The 21,624-nt window shown below is 38.8% G+C and overlaps 1 protein-coding gene across 1 annotated transcript in view; it reads right to left on the bottom strand.

Annotated features, from left to right (window-relative positions):
* Positions 1-21,410, bottom strand: part of LOC121517687 (plexin-B1-like) — a 139,946-nt gene extending 118,536 nt beyond the window's left edge. Inside the window, exons 1-2 of the mRNA XM_041799652.1 lie at positions 21,161-21,410; positions 3,143-3,241 (exon numbers count right to left, since the gene is read on the bottom strand). The gene's annotated coding sequence lies outside the window, so the exon portion shown is untranslated. The remainder of the gene's footprint in view (positions 1-3,142; positions 3,242-21,160) is intronic.
* Between the last annotated feature and the right edge of the window lie 214 nt (positions 21,411-21,624).

Genomic DNA, 21,624 nt, shown 5'->3' with positions numbered 1-21,624 from the left:
CTGACTTGTAATTCTGGTGCTGAAAGTGTAAGGGACAGGGATCCAAAGTTAACTGTTTAGCTCCCAAAGTCTGTCTGCTCTGTGGTTATTAACTTAGATTTACATACTTCTCTAAAATAATGGTTCGACACATAATGGATAGTTTATACAGATCTTTTTTGTTGTCATGGTATGACACAGGTTTCAATTTCTTTTGATTGAACTAAATTCATATCAAAGTTAGGCCTGGATGACAACTTTGATAGGTTGTTGATTGTGGAAAATCTGAATTTTGAAAAACGCCTCATCTGGATTTGCTCTTGAACTCCCTCCTCTGCTTAATTGAGTGCAGGCAAACTATTTGGAAATGCCTCTTCAGAATGAGAAACATTTGAATCAGTTGAGCAACAGCTCACTTTACCCCTTTCCTCAGCACCAACAAAAGCACATGCATACATTTTAACCGGTTTGCTGTACAGAGCAGCACTGCACAGTTAATCTAATAGCAACTGCAATTGCAATGTCATGCTGTGCAATGACATAACTGCATAAATGGCTGCAGTTAAGTTTGCATTAAATAGTATGTTTACAAAAATGCATGCAGAAAAACCTTGAAGATTACAGTAGAGCCACTGCATTTGCACTAAGGCTGAACCACCTGCCAAAATAATCTAACTGCGATTTTTTTTTCCCTAGTATTGCAATTACAGTTTAATATGCAGTTATTATAATTAGGTTCCTTATCTTATGCATTTTTCAACAAATTCAAGCTACAAATCATTCTATATTATAACCTACATTCAGTCAGGAACACTCTCATCATATATTTAACCATTTTAATGCAAAATGAAAATGCAGTTTCACTTGGCAGAGAAGAATCTGCTCTAAAGATGCTCCCTGGGTTAGTCAGCAGCATGCTTTGACTTTCCAGGCAGTGCATGGCTAGAAATCCCCATATGGATAGATGCATTTAAGATAATGAGTAAACAATGAAATTATTTTAGAAGCAATTAATCCATAGCAGCATGGATCTGAATATGAGGGTGCAACATAACCTGGCACGCCAGATGGATGTGTTTCACACATCCATCTGAGAAAGCTTCAATAGGAAACGTTTGAGAAAAGGTAGAGGCTTTGAAAAAACTCGTAGTGTGATTGGATGAACGTTCTGTCTGTCACATCTCTACGGGCCAATCAGAGCAACAAAACACGTGACATAGCCGCTATCAAGCTGCCCGTGCACAGCTACTGAGGAATAACGTGAAACATGATGACTATAGACATGTAAGTACTCGACTTTTGTCATTTTGAAAAGAAAACAACTCACTGCTGTTCTTTGTTCTTCTTTTAATGCAGAAATGTCGTCAGGTTCTGATAAAACTGGCACTTTAGCAGCATCCACGCTAATCTCTTCCTCCATAACTGCACCAGCTCTTGCTGCTGCTTGCATACGTCATAACTCCGCCATGCCTAAGAGTACTGCCCCTCGTCGCTGATTGGTCCTGCCACTTTCTAACCGGGCCCAAACGGTTCAGATGGGTGCTTTGCAAGATGGATTCGCCAGTGAGAAACAAAGTAATGGGCGTATCCATTTGCTTTGCAAGGTTAGGTGCAACAGCCTTTATGCTATAAAGGAGGAGGCTGGGGTGGAGGAGGTGAAGCTTTGCCAGCAGCAGCAGCATGGTGAATTGATGCAAGCAAGGATTAGTGAGAAGTGTGTCATATTTAAATGGATTGCTGTGTTGACACTTGAATGTTTGCATAATTTGCATAAAATGTCTGCTGCAAAAACACGAACATATCAAACTGGTATTCTGACACGCTCAAGTTAAATAAATACTGCAACTTTTGTGATTTATAAACTGCAGCAGGCCGTATTGGGATTTCATCTAAATTGCAATTAATTGCCCAGCCCTGATTCGCACTTTGAAGAAATACTGCACTTCCAAAGATGGAAAACTAGTATTTTTTGAAAGATATTTCGCTTTTTGGAAAGCAGTTCTGTAAAAACCTCATGTTTTGTATCTTTTGTATGCTACATAATGTTTTTGGGTTCAGAAATACACACTTTAAAGGTTAGGGTTAGACTTCTTGTCTCCTCCAAGCAAGTGAACTGAGAGATACCGTTCATCGATGCACATGACCAAATCGATGATATCCATTTTTCTCTCTACTCTAAGTGTGCATGCTGCAATGTCAAAAAGGAGAGAAAATCTATGAAATTGTAAATCAGGTTTGGTATTAGAATAAGTTTAACAAGCCAGAGCCCATAGTCAATACAAACCACAAAACTACGGCCCAATCTGACTGTACCACAGACCGCCATTAACACCAGTAGGTGTTAACAAAAAACAAAAGGGATCACAAACACCTCGGTCTGAAACGATCAATGGACTGATCACAAGTGTGGGACAGATGTGGCCCTGCAGAGCAGGATTCCTCTCGATCCATCTCTTCTCTTGAGTGGCCTAAGGGGATTTAACCCATCAAATCTATGGGGATCTAGAGTGACACCCTGACAATCCCCCTCACTGCTGATAAACCTGAGGATCAGATTAACCCTTCGTACTACAGCGAGACCATACGAGGAGAAAAGCTGACTTAGCAGCAGCCTCTGGACGTGTTTTCAAACAAGTAAATTCTTAAAGCGTTCACTCGGGTAAAGCAGCAGCATTCAGCTTCCTTTGATTAATCAATACCTGGAGTGTTATCTTGACAACTGTGCAAATGATATTGATCACTTATTGACCACCGCTGATTCTCAGTCCTTGTTACAGAAGTAATTAATTCACGTCTGGTCTTAAAAGCTAACAATGAAACAAATGTCAATAAATATAGTGTGTGGGAAAGTCGCATCAGGATTTGGTTTCAGGGCATTTCAGACATTTGTCAGAACCTCCCAAATCACCAGAGAGCCCACAGACAAATGTGAAAGGGAATGCTCCACCTGTGAGTCAGACACATCGCTAGCATAACTCCACAGGGTCCAAAAGCAACTGTCCAGGGGGCTGCGGATGGGTTTAAGAGGCAACAGCTCAGACTGGAGAGGGTTTAAGTTTCTGCCAACTGGGCCAACATACAGGATGAAACTGTTCAGCCGTGCAGGAATCAGGGGCTTTAATATAGACAGAGGTTAAACACACATAAGTCTTAATACAATTACCTCAATATCTGCTGAATAAATTCCACATAGTCCACGTCTGCAGCGTTCTGTTTGTGCTGTTTTAATCCAGAAAAGCACGATCGTCCACTGTGTCCGATCCTAAAGCAGAGCAGAAAGCAGTTAAGGTCAGTATAGATCATGCACATTACTGTTTGAGATTGATTCGTTGTTTATTAACTTCCTGTTTTAATGTAATGTTGATATAGTGATGGGATAAAGTCTGTACATGCTAATTTTATAGGACAAAAAAAAACCCTGTTGCATTTTTGGTCCTAATTTATCGAGAAAAATCTACATATATTGTACAATACTGTAGGTGTTATTAAATATTTGATTAAATGACACAGTTACACCATTTGAGTTTTTTTTGGTGCGTCAAAAAATTGATGCTCCGATTCAGAGCGATTCTTTTTCAAAAATTACGATAAGGACTCATATAATCCAAAGTTTGATCTTTTAATATATGCCTTTTTCTTCTCCTGTCGGCTCCTTGGGCTACCAGTCTAGGACTTACTCACTCATGCTCACCCGGCCAACAAGATCATATCTGAATTAGCACTGGCCTGCTGCTATGAGGTCTGCAGATTTCCTCCAGCATAAAAATGTTAATTTAACCTTAAAGATTAAAAAAAAAATCTTGTTAAATTTTAAAAATCTGAAAAAGAAGATAGTAAAAATAATTAGATTAAAAGTCAAGAAGAGGGGAAAGAAATTACTTTGTGTTTTCATTTCATATTATCATTTTGCATCCCAAGATTATGACTGAAACTAAGGATTTTGACTTTTTATTTCATATATTGACCTTTCATATTCATGATTTTGACCTTTTTTCTCATATTTTGATCTTTTAAATTCACAATTTTTCATTTTAAATCATATCATAACCTTTTAAACTGCTAACTTTGACTTTTAATTCCTAGTTTTCACTTTTTAAACCCCTGATTCAGAATTTTATCTCATATTTTGACCTTATAGAGTCACAATTTTGAATTTTATCTTATAATTTGACTTTTTAAACCTTTGATTTTGTTTTTTATCTCATATCTTGACCTTTAAACTCATGATTTTAACTCTCTAGCTCATAATTTTGCCTATTAAAAAACTTATTTGGACTTTTATTTTGTATTTTGAACTTTGGGACTTGTAAAGTTGACTTCTTCTCTCACATTTTTTTCCTTTAAACTTATTTATTTATTTATTAAGCATTTGTTTGACATGAACACACACTAATATTGATTCTGTGATATTTATTAATAATTTTGACTTTTTTTTTTTTTACAAAGTTTAAAATCCTTTATCGTCACTGTTTAAGTTCCCCCAAAATTACCTGTGAAAACATGGTTGACAGTTTTCGGTTAAATCTTGACCCTGTTAGACCCTCAGGTTAAACCTAAATTCAGATTTCAGACCCTGCTGTGATTGAGTTTGACACTCCTGGTTTAAATCTTACACCCAATCATCTAATTGTGGATTTCTGGGCACGTTATCAATACAAGCTAGATATCTCTTTCTTGAGTCTATATTGCTTTTTAAATGTAGAAGCAACACGTTTTATCACTAAACTATCCTTACATGAATTGATATCGAATTGAATCGGGACCTTGTGATACTGAATCGAATCGATTCAGGCAATCAAGGGAAATTCCCAGCCCTACTGCCAGACCTTCCATATCGACAGCAGCAGCAGGATTTTCCTCTACAACTATTAGCTTTTCTAATGATTGATTTTCATCTTTGGGTTGAAACTTCAGATGGAATCTGGGCTGAAGCTTTCTTATGCACCAATCCAAATTAACCTCAGATTGAAGCTGGAGTAGAGAAAGACCTCTATTAGCGGCTGTGTGTACTCACATGTAGATTATGTTTAAAGGGATTAATGAAGAGCTGAATTACAGTCCAGCTGATGGGTTCTGGGATTGCAATTTGGCTGGAGAAATGAGCATGCAACAACTAAAGCATGCTCACAATGACTGACCGATTTTCCTCAAATAAGGGCCGCTCTAACCCTGCAAAGCAGATGGATCAGCAAGATTCCACGTCTGTCATCAGGTGGATCCAACTCGCAGAGGCTCGGTGCCTGCTGGGAGAAAGACCTGATCAATAAGATCCACTTGAAGAGAACAAGGAGGTACCTATGGGTGTGCTGCAAGCCTCTACTGTAGGTGAACCAACGACTGCCTCAGTTTTATCACACTGGACTAGAATTGTTTATTAGATTTCTGCCATTTATAAAATATATTCTCTCATTGACTTGTCCAGTATAAATCAGAGTGAAATGGTCAAATGGAACATTGCAGAATCTAAATTAACAAGATCACCATTATATTCCAGTTATCTTTGCCTAACATGAATAGCTGGATTTATTGAAAGACCGTCTTGTTCTAGTATCTTGTTAATCTCTCATGGTCAGTGCCCGTGGCAGCCATACAGAAAAAAGCAGCTGGGGGTTTAAGGTTTTGTCTGGAGGCTGAGCTGAGGGTCTCCAGGGAGCTGGGTAAAGGACGGGGCTGTGACTGAGTCCATGTGCTGGTGGCATGGCGGAAATACAACTGTCCCCAGGCTGAGCGCTGCTCCACAACAATAAAAAAACCACACCCTCTGGCTCTAATAATGCATGCCTTCCTCTGGCCCAGTAAAGCAGATTAGATTTGAAAAAGGGATTACATCAGTGAGGGTTAATCTTGACCATTTTGATGAACTAGATACTCACTTCTGACATCAGCACAGGGACTAATCTTTCTGATGTAATTACAGGATTTCTTTCCCATTCTGGATATTTGTTCTTTCAGAATTAGGGATGCACCATTCAAAGATTTTAAAATAAATTAGACAATAAAGATCAGTTCCTAATCTACCCTGGGATTTTTAATAATAATAATGACTGTCTTTCTGTTTCAAACTCCTCTTCTCCCTTTGAATTCATTATGATTTTTTTATCCAGCAGTTTTTGAATACGATGCAGGATATTATTTGTGTGACATCTGTACCAGCAGAAATTTACAGCTGCTATAAATCAGCTGTAAATATTGGCCATATGTAAGAGCTGCACTGCTTTAAACAGCCCTCTAGACATGCTAGACAAGCTGTCTGGGTATCAGAAACACGAAAAACACACAAACTCCATAAGGCATTTGTTGCCTTTCATTGGGCAGCAGGGAGTCGCATTTGGGCGGCAGGGTTTCGAAATTCAGTATCGATATTTGTCTTGTAATTTGGTCCCATAGGTACTAGATGTGTTGGTACCGGGACCATGTCGGTACTGGTTTTCAGTACTCATCCCTACCTATGACCAATTCTCAGATAAACTGAAACTGTATTCAACACAGAATGACATCATGCAGAAAGGCTTGGACCGCTTGGGGCAATGGCGAGGGCACCACAGCACTTCCTCATAGCTGGCTGTTCATACTTCGGGCGCCCTAGCTAATCAGCGACAGCAGTGGAGGAAGAGCCATCGATGAGAGGAAGACTGTGCTGAACTATCCAGAGTGGGCACTTTTGTCTCTCTTCAGGACTACTCTGATTAAACCATGATGTTGGATTTACTGGTTTAGCGGAGGTTACAGTTGAGTTCATCAGTATGAGTACCAATATGGGACAATTTACGGTAAGACTCCATTTTCATTTGTAATGTGGAGTTTAAGGGAGGAGTGTGTCTTTAACAGAGCACTGATTAGTTATTGGTTTGGATGATTTTTCAGTGCAGGATGGTATTTAGTAGGGCTGGGCAATTAATCGCAAATTAGATTAAACCGCAATATGGCCTGCTGCAATTTTCAAATCGCAGACAGTGCAATATTTCTTTAACCTGAAATTTGTGTCAAAATGCCAGTTTTTTTTTTGTTGTTTTTTTTTTTTTTTTTGCAGCAGCAGCAGCAGAGAATTTTTTTTTTACATTTCATTCAATAATTTTAGTGCCATATTTTTAGATTAGTGTACAAAAATCCAATTTTCTTCATTTTTGTATGTTCTTCTTGTTAAATACTAGAGTTATATTAAAATGATCACTCCCTTTAATACAACAATTCATATCAAACTTGCAAAATGAGTTGAAATAATCACAATTACATATGTTTTCAAAATTGTCCAGCCCTAGTTTAATGTAATATGTGTGTTAATTATAGTACAGAAGGGATTGTTGCTTGTTTTTTTTTTTGTTTTTGTTTTTTTTTTTAAATACATGAGATGAGGGACTTAAGAAATAATTGCATATTGAATCGCAATCACAATATTGGGTAAAAAAAATTACAATTCGATTATTTTCCCAAATCTCTCAGCCCTAGTATTTATCTGTTGTCAGCTGCTAGGTTATGGTAGCGGCTGTGCTAACTGGAAGGTAACGGTGCTAATGTGACGCAAAGAGCTGTTAATTTTTATGGGTTAAACATAGGCGTATATTGTGCAGCTGAAGCTCAAAGCTTTCATTATGTTTGTTTGAACAACGCACACGAAGATAAAATGTCTTTCCACTAACAATGACTCAGGTTTACTGTCGGCGTGGTTTCTCCTGTCTCGGTCTGGGGTCGGGTTCAGACAGAAAAGTGTTTCCTCAGTCCCGATTTCTGCATACTCAAAGCAAAGTTTCTGATCCATGTGTTTCGCTGCTGTTAAATCTAGGTTAATGGTCACATGGCCATTGTTCTGAATAGCCTAGAACAATGATCATTTTGGCCAGAGTCAAAAAAATCAAGTGGAAACCACCTCGAACACATCCCAATACAACTGTATACATGTTGGCTCATCATGTGAGCTAATGACTTTTATTCTGCTGATTTCAACACTGCATTAATAATTTTTTACATAGTTTAGGAGCACTTTTCATGGCTAAACTGAGCAGATGAGGAGGAGGACTGTCCTGCAGCAGCTAAACCAGACAAAAATGACAAAAAGAAGAACCCATTAGCAGATTAAAGTGGTGAGAGGGGATAAAAGGGGCAAAAAAGGTTTTAAGAAATGCCAGATATGGCCAGAAAAGGGGTGAAAAGTAGTTAAAAAGTGATGAAAATCAGTTTAAAAAAGGGGGGGGGGGGGGGGGGCCAAAAAGGAACAAAAGTCAATAATTGTCTGGCAAAGTGGTGAAAAGGGGTTTAAGTTAAGGAAATAGATGTACAAGTGGCAAAAAGGGTTAAAAATTCCTAAGAAAAGTGATAAGAATTGGTGTAAAAGTGGAGGAAATTGATATGCAAGTGGGAAAAATTGGTTTAAAAGAGGCAAAAATGACAAAAGAGGCAATTTGTGTCAGGAAAAAGTGTTGAAAGGGGGTTAAAGTTGAGGACATAGGTGTACAACTGACAAAAAAGGGTTAAAAATGCCCTCAAAAAGTGATAAAATGGGTTGATAGAGGCAAAATGACAAAAAGAGGTCATCCTAAGTGGGTAAAACTGAAGGACAATGGGCATTACAAGTGGACAAAAAAGGTGAAAATACCTCATATGGGCTGAACAGTAGTGAAAATGGGTAACAGCATGGAGAAAAATGGTGAGAAGAGGCAAAAATGGTTTCAGAGATTCAGAGAATGTTCTGGTGAAAATTTGCAAAACTTGGTTTAAGTGGCCAAAAGGCTTAAATGACAAAACAAGCCAATAATGGGTCAGTTAATGTGGTGAAAGTGGGTTGTAAGTGCTGGATATGGGCTGAAAACGTGGTGAAAAGCAGTTAAATGTGTTAAATATGTGTCACATGAGATGGCCAAATGCTTGCTCATAGTGGAGTCATGCTGTGTCTTTAAATAAGTAGTCCAGTCCACACCTGCTGTTTTTAACTCGTGTCCAAAGAAAACCTCTGGTATGATGTGAAGATGTATAACTGACTGATACATCTGAGAATGGTTTAAGGACAACAGCATCCTCATCCTGCTCTCATTTAGAGAGTATCTGCTTAATAGGATGAGGGGCTGGAGAGGATTTAAGCAGAGTGGAGAGAAGCTCGCTGCTGATGAAAAAAAGTATTTATTAGGCTGCCGGTCCGTCCTTCAGCCAAACTCTCCACAGGGATTGTAAAGGATTCGAATCCAATCTAGGGAGCAGATAGCGAGCATATCTGAATCAGGGTCAGCCGCTGTGAGGCATTTCACCTCTGCATGTTAGAAATGACAAGCAGGAGCACACATGACAGCAGAGAAAGGAATAGATGTGCTCAGATTCACACAATGCTGCTCATTCTTATCTCCACGTGGATGCCTGTGGCCATGGCAGCGCCCCACCACAGCTCAGTGTTTCACACACTCACACACACACACACTGAGAGGAATGCACCATGAGGGACCACCAGCTGTTGTGGTGAACGATACGGGAACGCCCTAAATACTTCTATCATCACAATCTGGCCCTGCGTACTCTGCCTCTCTCACACACCTACGGTCAAGGCTCCTCTTACAAGATCCCTGCAGAGAGAGAGAGAGAGAGGGCGACTAAACAGGATGATGATATATGTGACTCATCATCGTGGTCAACAGCACAGTCATTCATTAAAGAGACATTAGCTAATGAGAATCTCAGCTGGTTTCTATAAGGCTGGGGGATTGAATGGTTTTGATAAGAGAGCTGAAAACAAATTCAGATGATCAGAACTTAAAGCTTCATTTAGATTTCACGTTCTTAAACTTTAGGAGGAAGTTTGTGTTCACATTAAGCACAGAGAAGAAGAACAACAACGTAGCAGCAACAAGCTTGTGGGAGACGAAACATGGCGCCACCAATGTGGACATTTTCAGTGTTTCAGAGGATAACGTGATTGCAATTTGCAGGAAAACACTCCGGAAAGGAAAGCATTCTACTTCTAACAGGGAAACGCCTGGATAGATGTCAGCTGAACTCCTGTTGAGACGATTGAAATCTCAGATCTAACAGTTTGTCCACACATTTAAATTTCATTCACAGCAAAAGAGAAATAAAAAATCTGTTCACAACCAAAAGTTTGTCAATTGTTAGTTTATTCTATTTTTTGTTTGGTTGAAAAATATATCAGTAAAAGTAAGAAATAATGGGCTTTGTGCACGAACTGCTTCGGCATTTGGCATTAGACCGCTCCCACACTTCCAGTCGGGAGAAGAGAATGGGGTATGATGGCAAAATCGTTGCGGTTTACTCGCTGTTTGCGTGAGTTACCTGAGCTGACTGTCAATGACGAGTTAAATTTAGCTGAAGATGTACATTGCAGCACACAGCAACGATGTCCAGAGGTGCTTTTAACCTGTTTTTGAAACATCATTTTAGCATGTTTGGATGCCAAGCGATGATGATAGAGTAAACACAAACAACAATCGAAACAAAAAAAAAAACAACGAAACGGACAAATTAAGGCAGTATAGGAGGATTCTGTTTTGGCCCAGCATGTATCATTAGATGGAAGTTGAGGACCGGTTTTCCACCAGAAATACGCCACCCCCCGCCGTGCATAGAGCCCATAAATTACAGTTAGGAATTATTAATGTCAGTTATCTTCAATCACTACATTTTTACTTCTCTGACCCCAAGAAGTGAATAAACAAATAGTTATTCTTAAAATTCAACAAGTTATTGATTATCAGTATTGAATATTGTGCGTCACCTTCAAGGCCAGACTGATGGGGGTCCATGGACGTCAGAATGCCAGAAAATGAAGTAAAACTGAAGAAAATAAGACAATTTAATTCTTGCGAAAAGTGGCAGCAAATGGGTTGAAAATAGCTACATGGCCAAAAAAGTGGTGAAAAGGTGTTTAAAAGGGGAGAAAATTTGTAAAAATATGGCAAAAATTGGTAAAAATTTGCAACTTTTGGCTCTAAGTGGCAAAAAAGTGTTTAAAGAGGCAAAAATGACAAAAAGAGGCAATAATGGGCAGATTAAAGTAGTGATGAGGGATGAAAAGTGGCAAAAATTGTAAAACAATGCCAGATATGGGCAAAAAAGGTGAAAATTTGACAAAAAGAGAACCAAATTGGTTAAAAGGGACAAAAATTATTTTAAAAAAGGCAATAATTGGTGGGTTAAAGTGGGGAAACGGGGATAAAATGGGCAATAAATAGTAAAACAATGCCAGATATGGGCAAAAAGTGGTGAAAATTTGTGAATAAGAGACAAAAATTGGTTAAAAGGGGCAAAAATTACAAAAAAAGGCAATAATGGAAAGGTAAAAAGGTGAAAAGTAGTTAAAATGGGAGAAAATTTGTGTAAAAGAGGCAAATATGAGAAAAAAGAGGCAACAGTTATCAGGAAAAAGAGGGAAAAGGGGTTAAAGTCGAGGAAATGGGTGTAAAAGTGGCAGAGAGGCAAGAACTGGTGAAAAAGTCACAAAATTTAGTTTAAAGTGGAAAAAAATGGTTAAAATAGGCAAAAATGACAAAAAGAAGAAATGATGGGTGGATCAGAGTGGAGAGAGGGAGATAAAAAGTGGTGAAAAAGGTAAAAAAAAAGCCGGATATGGTCAGAAATGGGGTGAAAAGCGGTTAAAAGTGGTGAAAATTGGTGAAAAAAGGCAAAAATGGGATTTAAGATGCAAAAATTAAATAAAATAAGTGAAAAGGGGTTAAAGTGGAGGCAATGGGTGTAAAAGTGGCAGAGAGGCAAGATTTGGCGAAAAAGTCGCAAAATTTAGTTTAAAGTGGAAAAAATGGTTAAAATAGGCAAAAATGTTAAAAAGATGAAATCATGGGTGGTTTAGAGTTGTGAGAGGGAATTAAAAAGTGGCAAAAAAAAAAGGTAAAAAAAGAAAAAAAGGCATGGCCAGAAAAGGGGTGAAAATTTTGTGAAAAAAGGACAAAAATTGGTTAAAAGGGGCAAAAGGAAATAATAGGAAGGTAAAATTAGTGAAAAGTAGTTAAAAATTGGAGAAAATTTGTAAAAAAAGAGGCAACAATTATCAGGAAAAAGAGGTGAAAAGGGGTTAAAGTGGAGGCAATGGGTGTAAAAGTGGCAGAGAGGCAAGAATTGGTGAAAAAGTCACAAAAATTAGGTTAAAGTGGGAAAAAAAAATGGTTCAAATAGGCAAAAATGACGAAAAGAGGAAACCATGGGTGGATTAAAGTGTGAGAGGGGATAGAAAGTGGCAAAAAAGTTACAAAAAAAAAAGCCAGATATGGCCAGAAAAAAGGGTGAAAAGCAGTTTAAAGGGATGAAAGTTGGTGAAAAACGGCAAAAATAGGATAAAAGATGCAAAAATGAAAGAAAAAGTGGTGAAAAGGAGTTAAAGTGAAGGAAATAGGTGTACAAGTGGTAAAAATGGTTATAAATGGCCTAGAAAAGAAATTAAAATGGGTTAAAAAGTGGCTGAAATTGGTATGCAAGTGGGACAAATGGGTTAAAAGAGGCAAAAATGACAAAAAAGAGTGGGTGAGCAGTAGTGAAAATGGATAACAGCAGAGGGAAAATTGGTGAGAAGAGGCCAGAATGGTTTAAGAGAATCAAAAATTGGTGAAAATGTGCAAAAATTAAGTTTTAAGTGGCCAAAAGGGTTAACAGAGAAAAAAATGACAAAAAGAGCAAACAATGAGTGGGTGAAGGTGGTGAAAGAGGGTTGAAAGTGCTGGATATGGGCTGAAAATGTGGTGAAAAGCAGTTAAAAAGAGGTAAAAAAGGAAACAAGAAGTGGCAAAAAAAGATGCTGGAAGTTAAAAGGGGCAAAAAATGGGTTAAATTAGTTTTAAAAAGCAAAAAAGGGTTAAAAGAGACATTATTTGGTGAGAACTGTCAAAAAAAGGTGGTAAAAAGGGGTCAAAAATTAGTATGAATAAATATTATTCATGTTAATAATAAATATAAGGAATAAACATTTTCAGCATCTGAACCCAATAAAACAACAAGCTACAAATCTTAAGAAACGTCAATATTTATCCTGGTCATATTTTTTGCCATATCGCCTAGGTCAAAGGTCATCCTCTCTCATCTCCTTTGATTCCTGTTATTCTGATGTAGTCCATCCAGATGAGTGATTGTGTCTAGGCTCTAAAAATATCTCCAACACGCCGCTCCAGTATGTGACACCTGAGGTGAACAGATGCTGCTGAGGAGCGTCTCGTTTCAGACGCATTCACGCTGCTCTGTCTTTATTGTTCGCTCTTATTTCCAGTTCTCACGCCGTTGAAAGGCAAACTACTTAACCTACAGTGCGCCCGACACTTGACACCCATAAATCATAACGGCCCGTCCTCGCCGCGTCCCAGCCCAGCGGTCTTACTTTTATGGTTCATAGAAGGTGCTTGGAAACAGTGGCTTCAGCTGCACAGCCTCGCTTTTCAATGACCAGCTGCAGCTGAAGTGGCCTTCGACCCGCTCCGCTGTGAGTCTGAGAGGTTTCAGGTCCGGATGGTAACCCAACCACTTCCTGTCTGCCACCTAATGAGAATAATCAGCCCACAGTCTCATTTGAAAAGCTCGACAGAAGAAGAGACGTGGCAGCCGTCCTGAAATAAAGAGCTGGAGCTGGAGGCAGACACATTCTGGTTGAATGTAAGCCCAAAACTGATGAGGTAAGATTGAATTCATCAGTGAGAACGCTGCTTTTTGTTCATTTCCAAAGCCCTAAAGAAATGTATGACACGAAGGCTGAAGTATTAACCAGATTTCCATCACTACAAAAACGCATGATGCAGTCACAAAGACTTTCAGAGTAACACAACGAATCTGTCACCTGCAACACAACCTTAAATATGAAGCTCTCAGAACTATGCCAACAATGAGATAAAGAACTGTAGTAAGCATGACGTTAGTGAACACTAAGACTCTTCCAGTCTCTGATCATGCCATAACAACACCCATTTTTATTCTCCCCCACAGTCGAGTGTCAGTAATGTGATACTGAGCTTCTGGAGCAGAAACGGGGCAAGCAGATGATCAGCTATTCAGAAATGTCTGGAAGCTTGGACAACAAGAAAAAAGAAAAACAGAGAAGAGAAGAGGAGCTTCAAGGCTCATGTTTGCCTAAACCCCACAGTAACAAAGGAAATCAAAATCTGGACCTTAAATGGTCAAACTGCTTTCTCAGGCTGCAGATTTACATGATTCACCATGACGTTGCATCTGCATCCCGTTGCATCATGAGTGTGCTTGTATGTATGCCGGTCTGCAAGGCCGCACACACGGGGGGGGGGGTAATTTATGCTGTAATGCTATAAAGCGTTTCTTGAAATGAAAACCAGATTTCTTAAAAATAAGAATGAAATTTTTTGTGGTCATGTTAAGAATGTGGATGGGCAAACAGACCCAAACCATTTGGAAAGTAAAGTCAGATTTCATGGCTAAGCCATGATGTCCAAAAATAACAGGAGGGCAGAAAAGAATGCAGAAAAAATAGATAATTTTACAGGAAAACAATCAAATAATTGTGAAAAGAAATAGTATAAAGTGGTAAAAATGGCATAGTGGCAAGTAGGGCTGGAGGCAAATGATCTGCCTCGAGGCTTCGCCTAAATCAGTCATGTATTCATATATGTCCATGCTGTAAGCTTGGACATCGTGCCGTCAGTTGCCAGGCGTGCTGTCTTTCGCACGGGCGGCTATTTGTGTGGCACATGCACTTGTTTTCGCTGTTGCTATAACGTAACATGCATGATTTGAGGCGTGAAAACCACGAGGGGAGAGAAGTTGATGCAGTGATGTTGACAGGCACTCGTCCTGCGTTTTTAAGCATTTACTGACCGCGTATGCAGATCTCAGAGTTTACGCGCTGCCTGCATGACTCGCTGGTGTGAGACAGCGCTGATTTTGTGTCTGCAGACTTCAGGGATTTTCATAAACTTCGCTGATTGGACCAACGGTTTCACAGAAGACAGTCAGGCTTCACGATTCAAGTCCTGTTTTGGTGCTTTCTCTCTCCCTCTCTTCTGCATGTGCATGTTATACATTTAATCATAAATGATCTAAAATTCAGCGCACTGACGTCTTGATTGCAGCGGGGTTTTTTAAAGATTAAGCATCCTGAATAATTTGATAAGACTTACATTGAAAATGAATTGACACCAATTAAACAGAAACACCATTGCCACAGTGACAGAGATAAAATAGGTCAAAGTTCATCATTATACAGTCAGGGTTCAACAGGTCACAGAATCAGCATTATCACATAAAATGTGTTCTCCAGGTCAGTGGATGGGCTTAAAAGGTCAGATTTTTATGGTGGATGAACTCACAAAAAAAAATGCGGTTGCAAAAACTTAAAGTGGACACCCTTTGAAAAATGGACCATATTCTTGTAATGTAAAAGAATAGCTTTCAGATATCAGCAGACCACTGTGTGAATGATGGAGCTTTATTTCTTGCTAGAATCTGAAATATAACATTCATGCATAAAGTAGAGGATGTTAAAATGATTAAGAGTCCCTTTGCTTTAATGGAGAATTGGAAAATAAACTACAAAAACTACAACAGAAGAAATAAAATGTAGAAACCTAAAAATTTCCTGGAAGAGGATCCCTAAAACACCAAATATGGCATAATCTACTGTCATTATTTAACCTCCTTTCCTTTTAACTTTGATAAATTCCATCAGAACTTTATTGCACTTTGTAAAATATATTTTTCAGAGAACCTGTTAATACCAATTTTTAAAATAAAAGTAGTTCATTAAAGGGACCAAGCTTATTTTCTCACTTGTCTAGTACTACTCTTAAAAAAGCAAAAGTGATTGATTAAAAACATGCAATATTTCTTACTAGAGTACGTGATTAATTACCAGGTGAATCAATAAAGTACTCAATTACAAAAAGAATCGCTTACTGCAGCCCTAGTGGCAAGAAAGAGCAAAAAACAGCAGGATTTGTGTAAAGGTGGTAATGAAAGGGGCAACAGTTAACAATTAGTAAAACAATGGCAAAAATGGGCAAAAATGGGGTAAAGTTGGCAAGAAGAAGTTGCAAAAATCAACAAATATCAAAATATATGAAAGCAGGAAAAAAACATTATAATTGAAATTAAAAAGTTGCACAACAAGGCAAAAAGCTGCAAAAATGGGTTGAAAGTGGCAAAAATTAGGAAAAACTGTTAAAATGGGTTAAGGTTGGTAAAAAACAGTTGAAAAATTGGCAATAATGGGATGAAAGTGGCATAAAAAGGGAAGAGCAAAAGGGGCAGAAATGGGTTGAAATTTAGCAAAAAGTGGCAAAAATAAGTGAAATTATGAAAAAACTTGTTAAAGTTGGGACAAAGTTGCAAAATTAAGCAAAACTTGATAAAAAGCAAAAAGTGGGAAAAACTGGGTAAGATTGGCCAAAAAAGTTACATCACTAAAAGTGAAGAAATGGTTGAAAGTGGCAAAAACTGGCAACAATAGGAAAAGATTGGACAACATTGGCACAAAAAGGATTAAAAGCGGCAAAAACTGACAGAATAAGTGGAAAAGGGTAAAAAGTAGCACAAACATGTTCAACATCAGGACCATTAATATTTCAACACACTTCTCAGCTTTAAAATGAAGCAACTGTTAGCCATGATGCTAACACCAATGCTACTTTGAACTCTCAAAGTCTTAATTCAGTTTCTTCTCTCACTGGATTGTCTTTTACGTTAAGCTGCTAAAAAATAAAAGATCATATGTTGCATCAATGTGAGCTTCATGCATGCAACAGCTGATTTATCTGTTAAGAATTGGTGACATCATTGCAATCCAGCCACAAATTGTTGTTTCACAATTCACCAGATTACAGGGGATTACGTTCTGGATGCTCCAAATTTCCAAGAAGGGATCCACCTTACTCATCGTGCCTACCTGTTTAATGGGCCAGTAAGGAGGGGGGCATGCTGCGGGACCTCCTAGCTACTGTTTCTAACGGGCCGACGACTCCACATGCCCTGAGTTCATCGTCATCTCATCAGAGAGCGAAGCCTCACCTCATCCATGAACAGCTGAAATCACAGCACATGACTCACTTCAAACACAGACTCATTATGACTAAACTATTCAGTCCATGTGGGCCACTGATGTTTCAAATCTGAACAATCCACCAGCTGCAAAACGATAATTAACTGTCAAGACATTTGTCAGACAAACAGGCCCGGTCCTGACTTTGCTCCTTTTTGTCTTTAGGACAAGAATGTGGAATCTTCTGGAGACACTGCATGGTCTTAGAACTTAAAATTAAAACGATAATAATAATGATGATGATGGATATGAAGGTCAGCTGGACCCCTGTGTGGTAAGGAGAGGCTATCCAGCAACAATGCTTCGCCTTGCCCCATCTAAAGCCCCGCTTCTCAACCTTTTCAGCCCACCGCCCCCAAAATAAAGGTGCCAGAGACTGGAGACCCCCACTGTACCTGAAGGTGGCTGAACACAGTCATGTGCAGACAAGGCCGCCCATTAGGGGGGATAACGGGAGAGCTTTCTGGGGCCCAGCCAAACTGGGGGCCAGCAAAATCATGATTTATTGTAAAGTTATGCTGTGATATTTTATATTTAACCTGAATAATAACCACTCTTATCAAAGAAACAAACTCCAATTCATTCGTGTAGTAAGTAGCCCTCTTTTAAAATGTACATCCTTTTGTTCAGAACAGAATTAAAATACATTACAATGGGTTAGTAACGGCAAAAATTGTGAAATTGGATTTTAAAAGTAGCAGAAATGGGTTAGAAATACCAAGAAAATTGATAAATATTGCAAAATCACAAAAAAGGGTTAAATTGGCTAAATGGCCATATTAAGTGGTGAAGGGGGATTCAAACATGGCTGAAATGGTGTTAAAGTGGCAATGGTTGAAATTTGGTGAAATGGGATAAAAATGTATTTAAAAAAATGGCACAAAAGGGTAAGCTGAGGCAGAAAAATCCTGCAACTGGCAAAAATGGGCATATCAAATTATGAAATGTGGCTTAATAGCGGCAATAATGTGTCAACAGAGCCAACAATGGGCAGAGAGTTGCAAGATTTGTTTAGAAGTGGCCAAACAGGCAGAAAAAAAGTGGTGGAAAGGGTTTAAAACTGACAAAAAATGGGTTTAAAGTTTCAAAAATGTGTTAAAATTGATAATAAAGGTGGGAAAAAGTGATGAAAATGGGTTAAAATTTAGCAAAATTAGTGTAAGTGTAATTTTTAAAATATTCCTAGTTTTTTAATGGTATCTAGAGACCCCTCTCAGTGTCTCATGACCCCAAATGGGGTCCCAACCCCAACGTTGAGAACCCCTGTTCTAAAGAGCACATAAAGAAGCTCATCATCTTCATCTTTAAATAGCTAGTGTAGCTCCTCTTTTTCACCCCAAACATAATAAACAGACCCTGTCCGCCCTCCCAGCAATGGCAGAACCATCCAGAAACACTTAGAGGTGTAAAAAGCCGTTCAACTTCAGTAAAGTTCAGTGAACTTTGTCCAAACAAGATGATTCCTGTTGTCTCAATGAGGTAGTAAATAGGCAGCTGTGTGCAGCAGAGCGCTAGCAGGTGAACAAGGCATTTGACATTTGGCTCTCACACATTCCTGCATCAGCTGACAAAAGAGTGTGTGCATGGTGAGTGTGTGTGTGGGCTAAAGCCCAGTGTTCACCACAGACCAAAACAATGTGTGTGTGAGTGGTAGGGCTGGGAAATAGGATTGAAATTGTAAGATTCATGGACAAATATACATGTGAAATATAGGGTAAGGCAGTATGGTTTAAATCAGTGTAGTTTATGTTGATTTAGCCAATACTGCTGATCACTAGCCACTAAGTAATGTGACTATTGACCACAAATTATTCTGATTGAAATGCTTATTTCATTTTATGTATTCTCCTTTATCTAGGGCCATATATCATTAAAATCAAATACTTTTATTTTGAGATGCAGCAGTAAAAAATCAGAGCTGATATTGAAACCTATAAAAACAAATAACATCTGGAAAAAAAGCATTGGTCAGTGTTATTACCTGTGTTTAGTTTTTATGACTTCTTTCAGTGTAACTCCTTCACTCTGCTAACATTTCATCTCATGTTTTATCATAAAATCAGACCAGAGTTTGTCAAACAGGTCGCATGTTCTGCACAATAATAAATCTATTCTCTGATGGATGCAAGAATGGAAAGGAACTAATTACATTTACTCAAACTGAGTAGGTGTTTTTGGTACTTGTACTTTTTTAGTACCTTTTGAAATTAGTGATTTTAGTTCTACTTAAGAAAGTTTTAATCAGTATCTGTACGTTTACTTGAGTGCTGTTGTACTTTATCCACCTCTGCCGACTACATAGTAGCACAAAGGGAGAGAATGACTCCACATCACTTCCATAAAACAGCTGTTGTTTCCCATCATGCCCTTGGGCACAGACTAATTAAGTGTGTTAGGTTGTGTTTGGATGTTGTCTGCTGTACAGTAATCCCTGCCGGGTTCTTCTGCTCACATTTCTAGAGGATTGTTGTTGTTTTTTATGTTGGACACTCCTGCACCATGAGTGAAGTTATCACCCGAGTTAGTGTTCCCCTCTGACAGTTTGAGGTGTTCCTAAAAGATGCATAGAGCATATTCTTCATCAGTATGAACTGCTTTGCTGTGAGGTTGACTCTCATTTTGGTGTTAGCAGGTGCATTCTCCGTGATCAATAATTTTTATCTCCAAGGAGATAATCTCCACCATTAAATCAGCTGGTGTTATTAGTGATTTTACCAGTCAGTGTCAGTGCTGTTAGTTTATACTGGCCCTAGGTTTAGCCTTTATGCTTTTGAATTTCCCTAAGTAAACTGCTCTGTCATATTTCCAAAGACTTTCAGGGCTGTTCAGGATCGCAGCAGTTAGTAGGGGTATAACGATTCATCGATCTGGATCGATATATCGACTGTTTGAGCAATCATTCAGTCAAATCGATTGAAAGGATAAACATCGATATTAATCGCCATTTTTACCTTATGCTTTTAATTTGAAAGTCCCCCCACGTGCTTAGTTATGACGGTTTCCGCCCATCCACGAGTCACAACACCACTAGGTGTGGATAGCAGGTAATGCTAGCAGCCGAATCATTCTGAGAATCGATATTGGATTCTCTGGATGAAATGCCAGCATTATCGACCAAAGCAGACCTTTGTCAAAGGGATGTTGAACTGATGCATCCCTGCCAATATCTCTGTGATATAGGGGTGCACAGATGCATCAGTTCAACATCAGTATCAGCTGACATTGGCAGTAACATGTGCATAAACAAATGTCAGTAGCAAATATATATATTTTTTGCAAAACAATTTAATTCTGGCATTCAGCACACCTCACAGCTGATTTAGAGAAAAGATCCATGACTGGACAGAAGCCCTGATACGTTGGACCAGCTCTTTGTGTTTCTATGGCGACACAGAGGGGAAAATGTTGGCACTGTGCATTGGCCCTAATTCGTGCAATCAGTACATCTCTACTGTAATACCATGGAAACAAAGAATAGAAGTCTTAAAGTTCCAATATTGAGCAAAATGTTGTTTTTAATAATCAAATTTTGGGCAAAAACATTGGCAACATTGGGTTTATCTCGCTACTCACCACTTACATCCATTACTCCAAATCTCGCAGATGAATTTGTGCAATTTAGACATCTTTTTCTCTCTTTTGGTAACACAAGTTTCTACACTTTTTAACTTTTTGATCACTACAACGATGAAAATATAATCATTTTCAATCACATGGTATTTAAGAGTAAAAATAATGAAATGCAGCCAATATTTGTTCAGCTTCTTTTGAATTGACATTTTAAAAAGGACAATAAAAGGTGTGTATGACTGCTCCTTTAACTTTTTAAAATTATGACTGGGGATCATGTTTCTGTATTTTTTGATAGCAATGAGCAGTAAAATAAAGATTTGATCATTGCCACAAATTGCCAGTTTTTAGTCAAATTTAGACGGTGTGTAGAAATTTTTTTAAAAAGCCCAAAGGTAGGATAAAGCGTGTTTTTGAACCTCATATCACCGTTAATCTACAAAACCAACATGATACTTCCATATCGCCCAGCCCTAGCCCAAACCAGTGTGTCTGAGAGTGTTTGAGTGGTTGTTAAAATGTCATGTTCTGCAGATTTCTCGTGTTTTAAAGGAAAACTCCCACGTGTTTCACTCATAAAGCACTTTAAACTTTTCTCCAAACCAGCAGTAAACTCACCTGTTCGTCAGTGAGGAGCCTGGATCAGCCGAGCATGCTGAAGCCTCCTCACATCCACGCCAGCAGGCACAAAGTCACTGATGGGCTCCGGCAGCTCCACTCCACTCCACTCCGAAGTTTTCCTCCTTTTTCCGTAAAGTTTCACTCGTGAGTAAAGAAACCAGCAGTGTGGAGTCAGGACAGCCCAGAGGAAAGGAGTTCCTCCTCTCAGAAACACTCAGACTGTGTCAGTATCTGTCCTGCTGCAGCTCTCCGCTCGGTCCGCTCGGTATCTGACAGACTTCAACAACAGAGACAGCGGCGACACGACAGAGACAAGCTGCTACAATCACACAGGCTGGGACAGGAAGTACGGCGCCAAGGCCTTCAAAATAAAGTCCGAGAGCATGCCCAATGTGCGCTGACAGAAAAATACGAATTATATTTACAAATTACACGCAAAAGAGACACTATTTCACTTTTGA

Source organism: Cheilinus undulatus, linkage group 11 (genome assembly GCF_018320785.1).
Source record: "Cheilinus undulatus linkage group 11, ASM1832078v1, whole genome shotgun sequence".
Lineage (NCBI taxonomy): Eukaryota > Metazoa > Chordata > Actinopteri > Labriformes > Labridae > Cheilinus > Cheilinus undulatus.
Note: the sequence above shows the minus strand (reverse complement) of the source record. Positions and strands in the feature narration are given on the sequence as shown.